The sequence below is a fragment of the Geotrypetes seraphini genome, chromosome 10, assembly GCF_902459505.1.
Source record: "Geotrypetes seraphini chromosome 10, aGeoSer1.1, whole genome shotgun sequence".
NCBI classification, from domain to species: domain Eukaryota; kingdom Metazoa; phylum Chordata; class Amphibia; order Gymnophiona; family Dermophiidae; genus Geotrypetes; species Geotrypetes seraphini.
In genome coordinates this window covers 92,139,379-92,157,647 of record NC_047093.1, presented here as the reverse complement: position 1 = coordinate 92,157,647, position 18,269 = coordinate 92,139,379, and the positions used below count along the sequence as shown (strand labels likewise).

Sequence of the window (18,269 nt, the reverse complement as noted above, 5' to 3'; positions counted from 1 at the left end):
GAGTAATACTCATAGTTGTAGGACTTGCTAGAATAGACATAATCTCAGCAAGAAAGGACACTATATTACCATCCATAATATAATTACCAAACCAAAGGTATATTCAAAGGAAAATGTAATAAAAACAACAACCCCATAATGCACAAAGGATGCACTAAGGGACATGCCTCTTTGTGGTACACTATTTGATGGCACATTTCTTACCCTCACTGTATCACTCCTAAAAGCAGTTTTAAAGGGGGAAGGACTTTGAGTGCTGATGATGTCAGAAATAGAGAATGACACGGGGACCGTTTACTGTGGTAAACCATGGTCACTGCAGTAAAGCTGCAGGAATGGGGGCATTTGCAACTGGTTTACCGCAGGAATGGAGACAAGACCTTTCACCGCCCTGCGGGAATAGGGACAAGATCTTTCACCGCCTTGTGGAAGCGGTGAAAAGTCATGCTCCTGTGGTAAAAAATTGCACCCATGTCAGACTCGGCATCTCCTCTCCAGCTCCTCTTGGGCCTATTTTACCTTCAGGAGCCAGCCATGCCACGGTGAAGACAGAAGGAACCCAAAACCAAAGCCTGAGACCATAGTGATTTGAAGAATAAAATTACCAGACAACAAAAGGTAGAAAAAAAAATTGATTTTATATTTTGTGATTAGAATATTTCAGATTTGAAATACGTATTCTGCTAGAGCTGGTGTTAGACATAAGTGGGGACTGCAAAGCCCAGGCTGTGCTTCTTTAGCTTCCAGTTGGCTTAGGGCTTTCTCTGACTTGGAGGCAGTTGCCCTCCCCTAACACTATTCCTGCCATGTGTGACTGAAGTATTCTGTTAGCTTGATTTTTCTGTGTAGCATTCTGTAATAATTTGGTTTGTTCAGTTTTCACAATAATGGAGGGGATATTTGTGAAAGGGAGGGGAGACAGGGGTGTTTTTTTTAATCCTTGCTCAGTATTATTTGTGTTTATAAAATGACAATTGTACAGAATAGTCTCTTTTTATACTTTAATAAAATAAGTTCAGTCTAAAATCATAACTATTCGAGGCTTGTGCAGGTGGAATCTGACAGTTTGCAGGGGGGGAACGGGGACGAGCTCACGGGGATGGAGCGGGAATGGTGATAATTTCTTCCCCGTGTCATTCTCTAGTCAGAAGCTCAGGAAGGGAGCTTACTATTTCAACTGAATGAAAGGTGAGCATACAAGGCAAAATGCAAGTAAGAAACAGTGCACTACAAACATACATGTACTCTCAAAAGAGAAAAAAACCAAACCCTTCCTTCCAGATAGCATATAAGGCATGTTAATCATTTTCACATCTAAATTGAACTTTAGCAATCTTAAGCATATAAGTAATACATTTTTGGTATGTAGAACTTTATGCTGCCATTTTCAGAAGCTGAACTGTTTAAGTTTGAGCTATATGATACCAGGCTACAGAAGGAAGAAGTAAAGAGATAGAGAGTGGGTGCAAGCACTCCACTTCCTGCCCATTGGCCTGAGTTTTCAAAGGGAATATCTGTTGGGAGTTTCCCTTTGAAAATCACTTGAAAGATCCACAGGTTCTTTGAGAATTATCCTAAAAGTATATTATTGTCTATACAATTTACAATATAAATACATAATTAACCAATGAATCATCCTACTAATAAGAAAACAGCATAACTTGTTTCACAGAATAAGTAATCAAAGTGTTAATACATCGATTATATATGTATCAGATGCATAATTAATGAATAATAAAACATGGTAGCCATAAATATGTAATAAGACATTTGAAACATACAGGTAGAGGAATTTAACTAGCTATCCAGCAGAAAACCAGATAATGTTGGTTTCATGCATCTTATCCTTACTCAACACAATGAGCTAAGGGGGCAGGGAGGAGCAGGAGAGAAGAAAGGAGAAGGAAAGAATCAGGCTAGGAAGGGATACAAGAGAGGATGGAATGAAAAAAACCAAGGTCTTAAGTGAGGAGGAAAGTTTAGGCTGGGGTGAACAGCCCAGATGAGACAAAAACAAGGTGATTACAGAAAATGAGGAATAGACTAATAATAATAATAATTTTATTTCTAGACCAGTTTGTTGGCAAGGGGCAGACTGAACTAGGGGAAAGGGCAGCTTGGGCTGGGAAGAAAGGACATTAGCATATACAGACAGAAATAGAGGTAAATGGAGAATAAAATAAATAAAACATTCCTGGATAATGAGACTTGAAAATTACTATGGAAAGAGAGATATCAGCTTGGATATCAAAAATTTTTAGCATAATATTCCAAATGTCTTTCCAATATTGTGATACATATGAACATTCATATATCATATGAAGTAATGAGCCAACAGCTGGTCCACAGTTCCAACAATTATTAGACGGAAGGAGGCCTAATAAATTTTCATGGAAAAAACTAAATAAAACAAAAGGAAGACTGGAATGTGTGGAAAGTCTGAAAAGAACATGGATAAAATGAGATAGAGAAGAACTAAGAAAGAAACTAGCAGATGATGGATACTGAGATGCTTAAAAACTGGAAAACAGTTTACATTCTGGCAATGGTTGCCAACTCTATATCCCAATACTAATGAAAATGCATTGTTTCACATTTGGTTCTGGTAGTCCACCTCTACTGTAGTGTAGGGTTGTGCTTCAGTCGCGAAGTGTACAAAGCTTACATTTTTTCATGTTTTGTGCTAAAGCACAAGTACCTAAAATATTTCAGATTTATGTAGGAATGTGCAGTCTACATTTCCTACAGGCTGCATTTCCTGTTGGTATCCTACAGATTGCCCAGGGGGCCCTGTAGTGCTGTGCCATGCTTTACTCTAGTTCTACTTGGATATTATGGGACCATGAAGGACTAGCATCACATGCTTCAGTTTGCAGTAGTTCCAAATCAAGCATAGCACATCAGACCATACAGGGGAACTGTGGTGCTGTCTGCTGGACTTAATATGTGGTAAGTCATTGAACTTATGTAGCAGACACTGCAAAATCAGAATTTTAGGGAGTTGTGGTTCCTTTTCCCAAAGTGTTTGCTGTATCTGTAAATACGTTTCTTTGCATTTTCTCTGCCTCTCCATCAATGTCATTGTATATGTATTCTTTTAATACTATGATGTCAAGCTAATACTGCAGTATTGGCAATAATATTTAAAAGGACCTCTCCCCTTTGAAAATTGCCTTCTCCACTTTGTGAAAAAGCATACACACTGCCATCAAGCAGACATATATTTCTTCACTAATGAAAAAGAGCAGGGTTGGGCAGACCTGTTGAAATATATGGCTGTGATTCATTTTGAAATCCAAGCATGTTACTTTTTACTCTTGCAAAGTACATGGGATGAAAATAGTCCTGCAGCACAGATGGCTACTGACTTGTCTAAGGGAAACTTCACAGAGCTTACAGGTACAAAGGAACTGCAGGTCTGTGAGCATCTCAGTCAGGCATCAGAAAAATTCTAGTCAATATTCAGCCTATAGTGATCATTATGGTGTTTTGTTTTGTTTTTAAACACTAGCTGCCATGAGCTGATTTAGACCCAGATATTTAGCACTGGGCCATATTTGGCTACCAACACTGAATATCTGTAGGGTTACCAGATGTCCAGGAAAACCCAGACATGTCCTCTTTATAGAGGACTGTCCGGGTGCCCAATGGGATTGCCAAAACCTGGCAGTCTGAAGTCCCCAAGTTCGGGGCTGCGTGTGGAGGCCCTCTGCGCATGTGAGACGTTGACATGATGACATCATAAGTGTGTGTGCATGCACGTGATGTCATCATGTTAACATGCACAGAGCCCCTCCAGATCTCAGGGAAGGAGATAGGAGGATCAGTTGGGGGTGGAGCTGGAGGTAGAATAGGGCAGGGCTGGAGTGGAATGGGGTAGGGTGGGGTCAGGTATCCTCTTTTTTTTCTTAAAGAGGAAATCTGGCAACCCTAAATATCTAGGTTGCCAGAAGTTATCCAAGTATCACTTATATTCAGTCATGTTACCCAGACAGGTTAGGCTTGCTTTTTATGTGATCCAGTTTTCCTGGATATTTATCCAGGCACTAGCACCAGTGTGTAGATAACTTCATTTCTGCCTTAGCACTAACCAGATAGTGCTGTGGGAGTCTGTACAGATATTCAAAGGCACTCTTCAGTTAAGTGCCACTGAATATCTCTTGGTGGGCCCAGTTAGTGGAAACTAACCAGGTAGGAGCTGCCTCTATCCAGTTAACTTCTCCTGAATATCTACCGAATGTTATACATTTGTGTTTGTATATAAATATCTTTTTGTAATTCTTTTTGCATGTGTGGTGTTGAAAAGGCCTGTTTTGCTAAGTTTTTTTTATGCCATAGACACAGAAAATCCTTAGTAAATAAGGCCCACAGGGAGATGAAGGGGTGGAATAATAGAGAAATTATTTATTCCTATTGTTACAACTTATACTGTTCTCTTTCCAGTTGTCGGATTCATTATAACGATATGTACAGTTTGTTGCGTGTTATCGCTCCGCCTCTTGGCTTAGGAAAGAAGTGCCCGTCTAGGGTGGCATACAAGGTTTGGAATTTAAAGAGAACCCATCTAATAGTTTGCACCCGGACTGGAAATGCAAACCCAATCAAAATAAAGGGGGAGTTGACTGGGCTATGCCTGAGTGGGAATGAAAGCCCGCCTCCCATCCTGTCCCATGATGCCTTTAATCCTCCCATCCCAGGGGCATGGACACGGGCTGGCTTATGAGACAGTAAATGTCACAAAAAGGGGCATGGAGGGAGTTTTGGACCAATTATTCTTGGGGGAGAAAAAACCAACACACTATCAGCCCTGTAGCTTTTATTAGTTGCCATTATGAAGGGCTGATGAAAAGTTCTCAGCCCAACTAACCAACTTCCAAAACTGAGCGTTATTTTGCCATTGTAGCTGAAAAGAGTGTTATCTTATTTCGTTAAGTGCCAATTTGCAGAAACTAAATTCTATGTTTTGACTTTGTTTCAGGTCATTGATTGAACCATATCCACATCATTCTCTTCATGGTGGAGCTGAGAACATTTCAGCACCCCTTTGTTCTATGTCGCACTTTAGATGAAAATGTCTGATAAACACAGTGGGAAACTGTGGCTTATTATTATTGGACACAGGCTTCCCTTTTTTGCTTTAATTTTAATATTCCTATTTTGTAGGCAGAAAATCAGAAGATTGGCCAAGAGCTTCTGATCACAGTGCCTAGCCCTGAAAGGGTTGAATATTTGAGTTATCATTCCAACCAATTTGTCCTGAGATAGAGGGCTAATTTCCCTAAAGTGTTGATAGCTTATCTTCTAACAAAGTATTAGCATCCTACAAGATTAAAGCAGACCTCCAAAAGTAAATAGCTAATTTCTCAGAATAGAAGATTCAATTACCAATAAATTAGTCTTCTATGAGAATTGAAGGACATTGCACAAAAACCTGATAAGTCACAAAAATCAATTTTTTGACACAAGCAGTTCTTGTTTTCCTGTGAAAAGCCATCACTCACAAGTTATTGTTAACTTTGTTATATGTCATCAGAATAACAAAATAATATGAAGATTACTGTCTAAAACTTCTTAATAAATTTGTCTAAATATTAATATACGATTAATGACGCAATAGTTGTGCCGATTAAAAAAAAAAGCACAGTTTATATCCTAAATTCATTCACAGTCCTCTCCATTTCATCTGCTGAACTATCTTTATCTACAATCTGATGATAGAAATCTCTGTGAGCTTCAGGAATGTGTTTCCCGACTAAACTGCGGACGTCTTTCACCTTTGCCGCCTTTAGTGGAATAGGTCTAGATTTAGGGTTCCTTTTACGAAGGTGCGCTAGGGGCTTAACGCGTGGAATAGCGCACGCTAAATTACCCCGTGCGCTAGCTGCTACCGCCTCCCTTTGAGCAGGCGGAAGAATTTTGGCTAGTGCGCGTTAATCTGGTGCGTGCGATAAAACCGCTAACGCACCATCGTAAAAAGGAGCCCTTAGTGTGTGCTCTAGAAATTGTATTGTGTTCTATTATATCACACAGTTTAAAAATGTCAAGTTCATATCCATGTCAAGGTTTATTGCACATCACAAAAATTGTACTTGACACTCAGCTTAAACAACCAGCTGCAGCTTCTTGATTTGTCATTTTCATTGCAGAGTCAAGTCTATTTAGCATCTAATTTTTTTGCTGATCCTCACAGAAACTGAGTCTGGGCAGCATGACCTCCGATTTTGTTGAAAGTTGAAGGGATTTCTTGCTTATCTTGGTCATTTAAACCAGTGGTTCCCAACCCTGTCCTGGAGGACCCCCAGGCCAGTCAGGTTTTCAGGCTAGCCCTATTGAATATGCATGGAGCAGATTTGCATGCCTGGCACCTCCATTATATGCAGAGCTCTCTCATGCATATTCATTAGGGCTATCCTGAAAACCCGACTGGCCTTGGGGTCCTCTAGGACAGGGTTGGGAAGCACTGATTTAAACCATCCACACAATGGAGCTTGCAACCACAGTCATGGTCAGTAGACCGCTGTGGTATTGTCTGTCCTTTGCCATTTGCAAATTCCTCTCCCTTCACACATTTAATTTTTTGTTACAGTTTGTTTACAATTGCTGTCATCACGCTTTAATTTTGTAGTCTTTTAGCAGGATAATTCAACATTTTTACTTATGGCCTTCAAGCTCAAAAAAATACAGGATTGCTTTGCTTCACGGCGCTGAATGATCAGCTAGACTAATATGCACATGCTTAATAAAGCATGGGCCCAAACATCTTTTACTACAGTATGCAAAACTATTGCTACAAATTAAGGGGCCCTTTTACTAAGCAGCACTAAAAGGTGGCCTGTGCTAGCCCCTACGTGGGTCTTTCCCATGTGTTACGGTTACTTTTACTGCTGCTAGTAAATGGCTGATTTAGACATTTCTGCAATAATGGCCACGCATTCATTTTCCCATTAGCATGTGGCCATTAGTACATAAGCACTTACAGACACCTATTTTGTAGGGCAGTAAGGGCTTACACAGTAATCCTGCGCTAATCAATTAGTGTTCGACAACACATTTGCACTAACTGATTAGCATAGTTGTACCCACTCTCCTCCCCCAAATATGCCCACATGCACTAATACATTTTATTTTTTAGTGCATGGGTAGCATGTGAACATGCAAAATATACCGCTGTGCGCCCTGTGGTAGGCCATTCTAAGGTGCAGTAAGTAAGTATCCTTATGCAACAGGACTGGTATTCTTGACCAGCAGGGTTAAACCTTCATTAGTCCTGAGGGTTGTAAAGAGTCCACTATTTTGTTTTCATGCTCCACCTACCATCACTCAGAGATGCAAGGGGAAGCAAACAGCTGGGCTCCACAGCTCCAGGGGACCCCGAGGTCCAGGCATTTCTTCCCCTTCTTCCTATCATGGCTCATCTTCCTCCTTTCCCATTCTTTTTTAAAAATCAATCTCCCTTTTAGGAGTAGCTCCAGTGTGGCAGCTGCAGGGAGGTTAAGCAGATGGCTGCCATGAGGCTTTCCCTCTGTTGTGATCCCCCCACACACACAATTTCCTGTTTCTTGGGCAGATTGCAGCAGAGGGAAAGCTTCACGGCAGCCATTCGCTCAAATTCCCTGCAGCTGCCACACAAGGACCCTTCCGAAAAGGGAGAATGTTTTTTTAAGAATACGGGGAATGTGAGGGGGAGGGAGATGGACCGTGGTGGGTAAAAGGTGATGAGATCCCTGAACTGTGGGGTCCTCTGGAGCTGTTTTAAGTTAACCCAGGGGTGGGAGCAGGGAGGAATGAGAGAGAAAGGGAAATGCTGAACCAGAGGTAGGGGAAGAGGACTAAAAAAAATAAATTATGGGCCTAGAAACAAAGGGAAGAAGAAGAGAGAAAAATATATAGATGGTGGACAATGGGATGCAGGGAGGGAATAGAATGGCAGGGATGTTTGACCCAGGATCCAGGGGAGGGAAAGATACTGGATGGAAGGGCAGTCTGAAAAAAGAGAAATAAGTTGGATGAGAGGGAGGGAGAGAAGGAGAAATGTTGGACTTGAAGGAGGGAGGAATCCAATCTAATCTTTTAGTTTATATACCAGATCATCCTCCAAACAACAGAGGCTCGACTCGGTTTACACAATAAGAAGTTGTAATAAGTAATTCTATTTGAAGAAACTATGTAACAATATTTTTGAAAGAGAAAAGTTTTCAGATATTTTCTAAAGACATAAAGAGAAAAAGTAGATCTAATCTCAACTGGTAGTTCGTTTCAAATAGAAGTAAAGATGTATATAAAGGAGCGAGAGGCATAACCTAATGCCTCTATTCTCTTAATTGAAGGGAAAGAAAGTTTATACAGTTGAGAGGTCCTTGGTCTTATAGTTCGAAAAGAATTAAGAGAAATAGGAACCAAAGGCAGAAATATTCCATGCAAAATTTTGAACACTATGGTAGCACACTTGAACTGAATTCAAAGATAAACTGGCAACCAATGAAGAGCCCTCAACAAAGGAGATACATGATTGTACTTCTTTTTCCTATAAAATCAATTTGGCTGCTGTATTTTAGATCAACTGCAGTCTCTTCAAGCTGTCCTTAGTTAGGAAAGCATAAAGAGAGTTGCAATAATCCAGTTGTGCCAGTACAAAAGACTTGACCAAAATAGCAAAATGCTTTTGACGAAACAAATTATGGACTTTCCTTAACATTCGAAGACTTAGAAAACATTTTCTTGAAAGATTATTAACCTGACTTTGAAACGAAAGTGAAGAATCCAACATGAAACCCAATATCCTTGATGAGAATTCAATAGTCAACAAGTCACTAGTCTTTAAAATCACCGTTGGAAGTAAAAGATCCAATTTAGGTCCAAACCAGAAAAGTTTAGTCTTTGCAGAGTTGAGTTTCATCTGGACTGTAGAGGCCCAAGTTTGAAGTCTAATGATACAGAAATTAATATCCAATGATAAGTTATTCAGTGACGGATCAACCTCCAACAATATAAAAATATCATCCACATAGGTGAAGATTAATTCAAGTTTTGTCAGCTTAAGGTTTCTTAATGTGGTCATGTAAATATTGAAAAGAAGTAGGGACAAGGGAGAACCCTGAGGAACACACATAATGATCTCCAAACAAACGATGAATTACCTTCAGCATGAACTTGGTAGGATCGCATAGTTAGAAATCCTCTAAACTAATTTAAAACATTTTGGCCCAGCCCAATACTTGATAGCAGATAAAGTAGGATATCATGGTTGACTACATCAAAGGCTGCTGAAAGAGCAAAAGGATAGATGCTGGATCATGGGGCAAGAGGAGGGAAGAATGTGAGGAAAGAGAATAGGAATAATGTTGGACCATGAGAGGGAGGAGAGAGAGGAGGTGGTGAGATGATGGACTGTGGGGAAAGGGACAGGAGGGAAGAGAGATGGGATAGAAAGATGGAGGAGAAAAAGGACAAGGAGATGTCAGGTTATGAGGAAGAGAGGGAAAGAAGATGCTGGGCTACAAGAATAGAGGGAGGGGATATGTAGGAAATTGTGGAATCATGTGGGAGAGACTGGAGGGGGAGGAGAAAAATGAGGAGGATAGTTAGTAAATATTAAAGTAGAAATGTGATAATGAGGAGTAGAGAGGAGAATAATGAGTTGAAAGATAAAAGGGAATAGGAGGCTGGGAAAGGAATGAGATGGGAAATAGGAAAGCTGGGACATGGGAAAGGGAGATTGAAAGTTGTGTTCCTGTCAGTGACTGTCTTGTTTTGGTCTGGTATGACATAAGTGTTTTTATCCTGGTTCTTTTAATTGTAAATCACTTAGAAATGTTTATAAGCATTTTATCAAATATTAATTTAAACTTGGAAAACTTGGTAGGTAGCTGAAAAGTTAAGGAGAAGGATGAAATTTGAGTGGATGGAGAAGCAGGAAAGAAAAAAAGGGAGAAAAGAGAGAAAAAGGAAAGATCACTTTATTAGAAAAAGGTATAGTCAGGGAATGAAACAGGAGAGAAAAGAAAAGACAGATGGACAGCAACCACTGGAAAAGGAATTATTAGAGGACAAAGGAAAGCAGAAGACACAAAATGGACCAACATGATGGAACAATAAAATGGCAAGACAACAAAGGTAGAAAAAAAGTGTTTTATTTTGAATTTATTAACTGGGATTTGTGTATGACAGATCTTTGTATTGTGTTCAGCTGATGTGGAGGAGGGAAGGGGCAGTGGTCCTGAGCTCAAGGTGGGTGGCAGGAATCAAATTTTCTCCCTGCCATGCTCCCTGCCCAAATGCAAAATATAAATACCCAATCTGGTGGGGATCCCAAAGCCCTGGCAGCTGAAGACCGGACCTTCCAGTCCAGCAGGCAGAACTCTCCAAGCTCTGCAGCTGGTGGCAGCTCGGGATCACTGCTGCTATCTGCAGAGCTTAGAAATTTCTGGCTACCAGACCGGAGAAAGTGGTCTTATGCTGGCAGGGCTTTAGGGATCCCTACCAGCCACAACAAGAGAGGTGGATAATTTGGGGGGGACCTGGGCCCGGGATCCCTGTGTGTTCAGTATTAAAAGAAGTGCATATCTATTTTTATTTCTTCAGGGTTGAAGTACTTGCTGAGTTTAATATCTTGGTTTCCAGTTCAGTTTCTATTTATATTTGTGATCTGTATTTGATACAGGTCTATCTGTGTTTTGTGTGTGAAGAAGCCATTTAAAGTTTAGTAGTAATGGCAAGTGGGGAGATCAGTAGAGAGGGCTTGGAGGAGAGGGGATCAGGGCTCCCCTCCTTAATTTCTGCCCTGGGATCCAGCATGTTTGAAACTGGCCCTGCTAGAATGAACTCCATCCCCTCAGTCTTACTCTCTACAAGCAAGGAGTAGGGAGCCTGTCTGTTCTGCTTGAGTTTAATCTTTATTATGTTTGGGGGTTTTTAGTATCTGGTTGGAGGCTTTTGGTGCTGCAGAGGAATTACGATCACCCTGGGGCATCTCTGACTGCGAGAAGATACAGGGCTGTGGTCTAACCCACAGGCACATGCCTCACATAATTCCTGTGTGTCCAATCTGCATCAGTAATTCTCTGAGCTCAGGGTCCATATACTTGGGAGCAGTCTCACCCCCAGTTCTGTCCATAGTGACTGGGATTAACTGCGTTCCTCTTCCCACAACATCACACAGCTCTGGCAGGGGTCCAAGGGTCGAGTTACACATCAAGAACTGGATGGCAGTCCGAAGAAACAAGCCATCTGTTGGACTCCAGGCTTGTCTGAGGCAGAAATCTTCTCTCTCCTCTGATCAGAAGTTTCCCTATGCAGCTCCAGCACAGAAGCATGGCACAGTGAGTAAGGCTATTTCAGCTTATGGGGAAAATCAAGGGGGTTCTTAAAAGGCATAAGAACATAAGAATAGCCTTACTGGGTCAGACCAATGATCCATCAAGCCCATTGGTCTGACCAATCCAGGTCCGTAGTACCTGGCCAAAACCCAAGGAGTCGCAACCTTCCATGCTACCGATCCAGGGCAAGCAGTGGCTTGCCCATGTCTTTCGAAATAACAGACTATGGACTTTTCTAATCTAATCTTTGATTTTTTTTTATACTGATTCATCCCAACAGGAGGGCTCAACTTGGTTAACAAAATATTAATAAAATTATACAGGAGATTAGAACAGAAATTATATCTTTTAGACCAGAATTTTATCTTTTATGATTGATTATTTGAAAATAATGAATCATTAGTAAATATCTGAAATAAATGTCTTCAGTACTTCAGAAAAGTAGGTAAATGAGAGAAAACTAATTATAGAAGGAAGGTTATTCCAAACTTTTACGAATAAAAAAGAAAATGATCGACAAAAATTGGCCATAGTTTTTATTCCTTTAACAGTGAAAAAGCCAAGAAATTGTCCAAACCTTTCTTAAAACCAACTACGTTATCCGTTCTTACCACAACCTCTGGCAATGCGTTCCAGAGCTTAACTATTCTCTGAGTGAAAAAATATTTCCTCCTATTGTTTTTTAAAGTATTTCCCTGTAACTTCATCAAGTGTCCCTAGTCTTTGTAATTTTTGACGGAGTAAAAAAATCGATCCACTTGTACCCATTCTACTCCACTAAGGATTTTGTAGACTTCAATCATATCTCCTCTCAGCTGTCTCTTTTCCAAGCTGAAGAGCCCTAACCTTTTTGTCTTTCCTTGTACGAGAAGAGTTCCATCCCCTTTATCATCTTGGTCGCTCTTCTTTGAACTTTTTCTAGTCCTGCTATATCTTTCTTAAGATAAGAAGACCAGAATTGAATGCAATACTCCAGATGAGGTTGCACCATGGAGCGATATAGGGGCAGTATAACATTCTTGGGCTCCTTTTACTAAGCTGCACTAACGGTTTTAGCACGCTAGATGCTAATGCCAGCATTGAGCTGGCGTTAGTTCTTGGTGTGTAGCATGGGGTTAGCACGCACGGTAATGTAGCATGCGCTAAAAACGCTAGCACACCTTAGTAAAAGGAGCCCTTAGTCTTGTTAATCATCCATTTTTAAATAATTCCTAGCATCTTGTTTGCTTTTTTGGCCGCCACCAAACATTGGGCAGAAGATTTTATCGTATTATCTACGATGTCACCCAGATCCTTTTCTTGGGCGCTAACCCCCAAGGTATACCCTGGCATCCAGTAACTGTGATTCAGGTTGTTCTTCCCAATGTGCATCACATTGCATTTGTCCACATTAAATTTCATCTGCCACTTGTACGCCCAATCTTCGCAACTTCCTAAGGTCATAGAAACATAGAAATAGACGGCAGATAAGGGCCACGGCCCATCTAGTCTGCCCACCCCAATGATCCTCCCAGGTCTGCCTGCAATTTATCACAATCCGTATGCATTTTAACAACTTTGAACAGTTTAGTGTCATCTGCAAATTTAATCACTTCACTCATTGTTCCAAATTCCAATGTATAAATATGTTAAATAGCACCAGTCCCAGTACAGACCTCTGCAGCACTCCACTGTTTACTCTCCTCCATTGAGAAAAATGACCATTTAACCCTACCCTCTGATAACCATTTCCTAATCCACAACTGAACTTTGCCAACTATCCCATGTCTCTTTAATTTTCGCAGGAGCCTCTCAAGAGGAACTTTATCAAAGCTTTCTGAAAATCTAGATACACTACATCAACTGGCTCACCTTTATCCACATGTTTATTCACACCTTCAAAGAAGTCAAGCAAGTTGGTGAGGCAAAATCTCCCTCAGCTGAACCCATGCTGATTCTGTCTCATTAAATCATGTTTGTCTACATGTTCCACAATTTTATAATTGTTTCTATCATTTTTCCCAGCACCGGTCAGGATTACCAGTCTGTAATTTCCCAGATCTCACCTGGAACCCTTTAAAAAAATTGGCATAACATTGGCCACCTTCCAATCTTCAGGTACTACAGACGATTTTAGCAACGGGTTACAGATCACTAACAGCAGGTCAGCAATTTCATGTTTCATTTCTTTTAGTACCCTGGGATGTATACCATCCGGTCCAGGTGATTTATCACTTTTTAAATTGTAGATTTGGCTTAGTACATCTTCCAGATTTACCAAGATTTCTTTCAGTTCCTCCACATCATCACCCTTGAAAACCATTTCCGGTTCAGGTAGATCTCTTTCATCTTCTTCCATAAAAGACCAAAGCAAAGAATTCATTCAGTCTCTCCGCTATGGCCTTATCCTCCCTGAGCACCCCTTTTGCTCCTTGATCAACTAACGGTCCCACAGATTCCCTCACAGGTTTTCTGCTTCTGATATACCTAAAAAATTGAGTTTTTGCCTCTTTTGCAAGTTTCTCGTCATATTCTTTCTTAGCTTTCTTTATTAATGCTTTGTATCTAATGTGCCAGTGCTTGAGTCTTCATTTGGATCCTCTTTCCATTCTTTAAAGTATGTTGTTTTTTGTTTTTTTTTTGCTCCAATAGTCTCTTTCACTTCACCTTTTAATCACGCCAGTTCTCGTTTCCTCTTCTTTCCACCATTTTTTAAAGGTTTCTGAGATTAGGAATCAGGTTCCCCACCTCCCAAAACCCCTTCTCTGCATTTTTTTTAGTTTGCATTTTTTCTCCACATTTTAGGAGCCAGAATTGCTATTGTGGCTGCTATCTTAGATTTCCCAATTTTGTTTTAAAAGCCTTCATCTGTCTCAAACCCCCTTATTTTTTGACAGAAAACAGTATAGATGGACTCAGATGTAGATACTTCAGATTTATGCTAGATTTGCTGCAAATGCATATCTGAAGGGGGTCATTGTTGAATGTTCCACATGGCATATGAGGGGAGGTGGTGGTAACTTTGGGCTCAGGGGCTAGCGTCTCTATTCAAATGGTCCTTTCCTTCCTACCAAAGGTCGTGTCCAGTTTTCATGTAAACCAGGAGGTTCAACTCCCAGCCTTCACACCTGTGGGAGTGAATAAAGCAGATCGAGTGTTGAAAGTTCTGGATGTGCGAAGAATTTTATTTCATTACTTGAAGGTAACCATCGAGCACCAGCTAACTGACCACTTCTTCGTGCTTACGAATGTGACACATCAGTGGAGACAGGCATCTAAAGCAACCTTATCCATGTGGATCAGGATGGCCATATCTTCTGCCTATATTGGAAGTAGAAAGCAGTCTCCAGTGGCAGTAAAGATGCACTACACTTACAGCAGTGTGTCACCTTGGATAAATTCTAAAGCAGTCTCACCTGCAGAGACTTGGCTACTTGGTCCAGTCTTCACACATTTACTAACCCCCCTCTTCTACATAGCCGTGCGACAACAGCCCCGAAGCCCTTTAAATCTCTATGGGCTTCGGGGCCATTACCGCCTGGCAGCCGCTAGGCTTTGTAGAAGAGGGGCTAAGTTTTATAGGGTGGATGTAGCAGCCGGGCTAGACTCTACTTTTGGGTCGTCAGTACTGGCAACAGTCTCATCTATCCCACCCTAGGATCCAGTAACCAGGGACTGCTCTGATACATCCTGCTGGCCAAGACTACCAATCCTGTTGCACAAGAAGGAAAGATTATGTTCTTACCTTGCTAATCTTCTTTCTAGTAAACAGGAATGATAGTCTTGATGCCCGCCCTGTCAGATGTATACTAGCCTACTTTCTGTTGCAGACATGCCTTCTTATTCAGATGTCTTGTTTCTATCGCCTGCCCTGTAAGGTCAGGAATGATGAGGAATTCACTCATAAGAGACTCGTTGTAAACACTGAGCAACAGAACTATTGGTGCAGATGGCACACGGGTAGGTGGCTCCTTTTATTTCCATTTTGTTTGTTTTGTTTAGTAGTGGTTTCATTGTTGTTGTTTAATGTTTGTATTTAAAGCAAAACAGACTTATGTAGTTTTGGGGAGTTTCCCTGCACCCCTCTCTTATGTTTGCACTCTAGGACTCACTACTTCTACTACTGACCGATGGGGTGAAGCTGATACCAGAGTGATGGGAGGTGGAGCATTTAAACAAAATAGTGGGCTCTCTACAACTCTCATGCCTAATGAGGGTTTAACCCCATTGGTCAAGACACTTCCTGTTTACAAGAAAGAAGATTAGTAATCTTTCCTTAATTCTTACCATAGCTTAGCAAAAGGCCCCTAATTAAACTGACCTAAATTATCTCTTTAAAATTAATTAAAACAGTAGTTAACAGATAAAAATACTGTGTATGCAAAGTGCTTACTATATTATGAAATTAGCATTTTTTATTTCTTTTCCTGTGGGACTACTATTTGTGGTCTCAGGATTTTGCACAAACCTAGAGATACAATCAAAATTTGCAATGGCTAATACAAGGACTCAACATGTTTTTCAGTAAAATTAAGTAAATAGATAATGAACAGCTCTATGAAAGATTGTCAGTAAGAAAATCTGTTTATCCCTAAAGTAGGCTTGAAGAAAACCCAAAAAACTACCAATAAATTAGAAAACGAATCCCAAATAATTGGTAAAGGCCTTTGCCCTCTGATAAAAGAATAATACCAGCACCTCAAATACTACAAAAATGTAATAATAATAATAAGGGGGTTTCAGTACGGGCTCAGTCAACCCTTTGATTCATAATTAGCCCCAGGCAAGTGTTTATAGATGACTAGCACCAGACCAAAGGTCTAAATAAGCACTGCCCCATACATCATAACATCCCCAAATTTCAAGAAATGTAATGCAATAAATATACACTTCCCCCTCCGAATCCGCAGATTCAGTTATTCGCGATTTTTTTAAGGTAGAAAAAACCTTAAAAACTTTATTTCGGACCTTCCCCACTTCCCTCCTGCATCCCGGCCTTGCCTGGTGGTCTAGCGGGCTTTCAGGGCAGGAGTGATCTTTCTACGCTCCTGTCCCGTGCAGATCGCCAATGGGAAATGGCTGCCCTGAGCTCCCGTCTTAGTCTCGGCAGCCATTTCCTATTGGAAGATTGCTCCTGCCCTGAAAGCCCGCTAGACCACCAGGTAAGGTCCGGAGATGGGTCAGAGCCAGCACAAAGTTATTCACAATTTTTCACACTTCGCGGTCCAGCTCTGCCCCTAACCCCCGCGAATACCGAGGGAGAAGTGTAAAGTGCAAGTGTGCATTCAAAAAGGGGGGGCAGGCTATAAAGGTGTTTTAAATCCCCGAAAGTCAAGCTTCAATGTGAACTATGAAAAATCCAATCATGAAAAAATACAAAAAGTCACAATTAGGAAATCAAACAGCTAAAATGCAGTTCAACTTAGCTGGATCCTCTCAGGTTCATGTCGCCACTCTATCTCCACTCGACAGAGTCCCATTTCGGAATCTTCATCAGGAGTGGGAAATACTGGAGAGACAAAAAAAACAAAAAAACCCCAGTCTGCTCAATCAAGACGAGAAGTAATAAATCCTGCTAGTGACAACTTAATACAATCACGCTGAGACTTATCAGGTTTTTGCACAACATCCTTTAATTTGTTTTGCAGAAGTTAGTGTCCCAAAGAGCTAAAGTGACATCACCTCATTAAGGAATAAAGATTGACACAGATGCAGTGACATGCTCAGTGAGCTAGTGTTTATCTAACCAATCTGTACTCCCATACTTTTATGCACTTGTGGCTGAGAGTAGTTTCTTGGACTGTATGGAAAGCATTTATGTAGCTTAACTGCCATCTGGAGTTGAAACATTTTGTGATATAGAATTATTCTTTCCATCAGATCCTGGCACAAACCTGAAGGTTTGAAGTCCTGAGCTCAAGGCAGGATACTTTTTTTAGGTGTGGATTGAATAGATTTATTACACCTGATATATAGCTTTTACAAGATGTAATGGGGCCATGGCACCAGGGCTTTCAAACTACCTGGAGTTTCTACCCATTTTAATCATCTCCTTCCTTAGAAACATAGAAATAGACGGCAGATAAGGGCCACGGCCCATCTAGTCTGCCCTACCTTTCTCTGTGAATAGATCCCACGTGTCTGTCCCATTTGGCCTTAAAATCAGGCACACTGCCGGCCTCAATAACCTAAAGTGGAAGACTATTCCAGCGATTAACCACCCTTTCAGTGAAAAAGAATTTCCTGGTGTCCCCGTGCAGTTTCCCGCCCCTGATTTTCCACGGATGCCCCCTTGTTGCCACTAGACCCTTGAAAAAGAAGATATCTTCTTCCACCTCGATGCGGCCCGTGAGATACTTGAATGTCTCGATCATGTCACCCCTCTCTCTGCGTTCCTCGAATGAGTACAGCTTTAATTTATCCAGCCGTTCCTAGTACGGGAGATCCTTGAGTCCCGAGACCATCCTGGTGGCCATTCTCTGGACCGACTCAAGTCTCCGCACATCTTTCTAGCCCAGCCATCACAGCCAAAGTCCCTGGCTAAAGCCAGCTGACTCTGGTTCCCTTCATATCCCAGCAGTTACACTTCAAGTCTTATTAGTAGATTCCCCATATATGTGTGATCACATGAGCTCATTCCCCTTCCCTCCACCCCCTTGGGCTTGGGAATCAAACCCAAATCTCCTTCATTATATCTCTGACACTAGATCACTGAGTTCATCTCAACACAGGAATAAAGTAGGTCTAATTCAACAAGGAAAAAAATTCTTATATTTTTGTTTTCCTCTTGTATGTTTTTCAAGTGAGGGACGAAGAAACCAGTCATGAAACTGGAAGCCCACCTTTAAAAAAAAAAAGATATAAAAACAAGTACTTTTCTTGGGTATGCTATCTTCATCTGTCTCATAAGTCTGCCTATGCCAACTGCTCCCCCAGGCATGATGAACAGAATAATGTTTGGCATGACATGCCAAA

The 18,269-nt window shown here is 41.0% G+C and overlaps 1 protein-coding gene across 5 annotated transcripts in view; it reads left to right on the top strand.

The window, feature by feature from the left end:
- CACNA1B (calcium voltage-gated channel subunit alpha1 B) overlaps positions 1-18,269 on the top strand; it is a 1,471,643-nt gene that overhangs the window by 1,310,182 nt on the left and 143,192 nt on the right. The gene's annotated exons all lie outside the window — the stretch shown is intronic.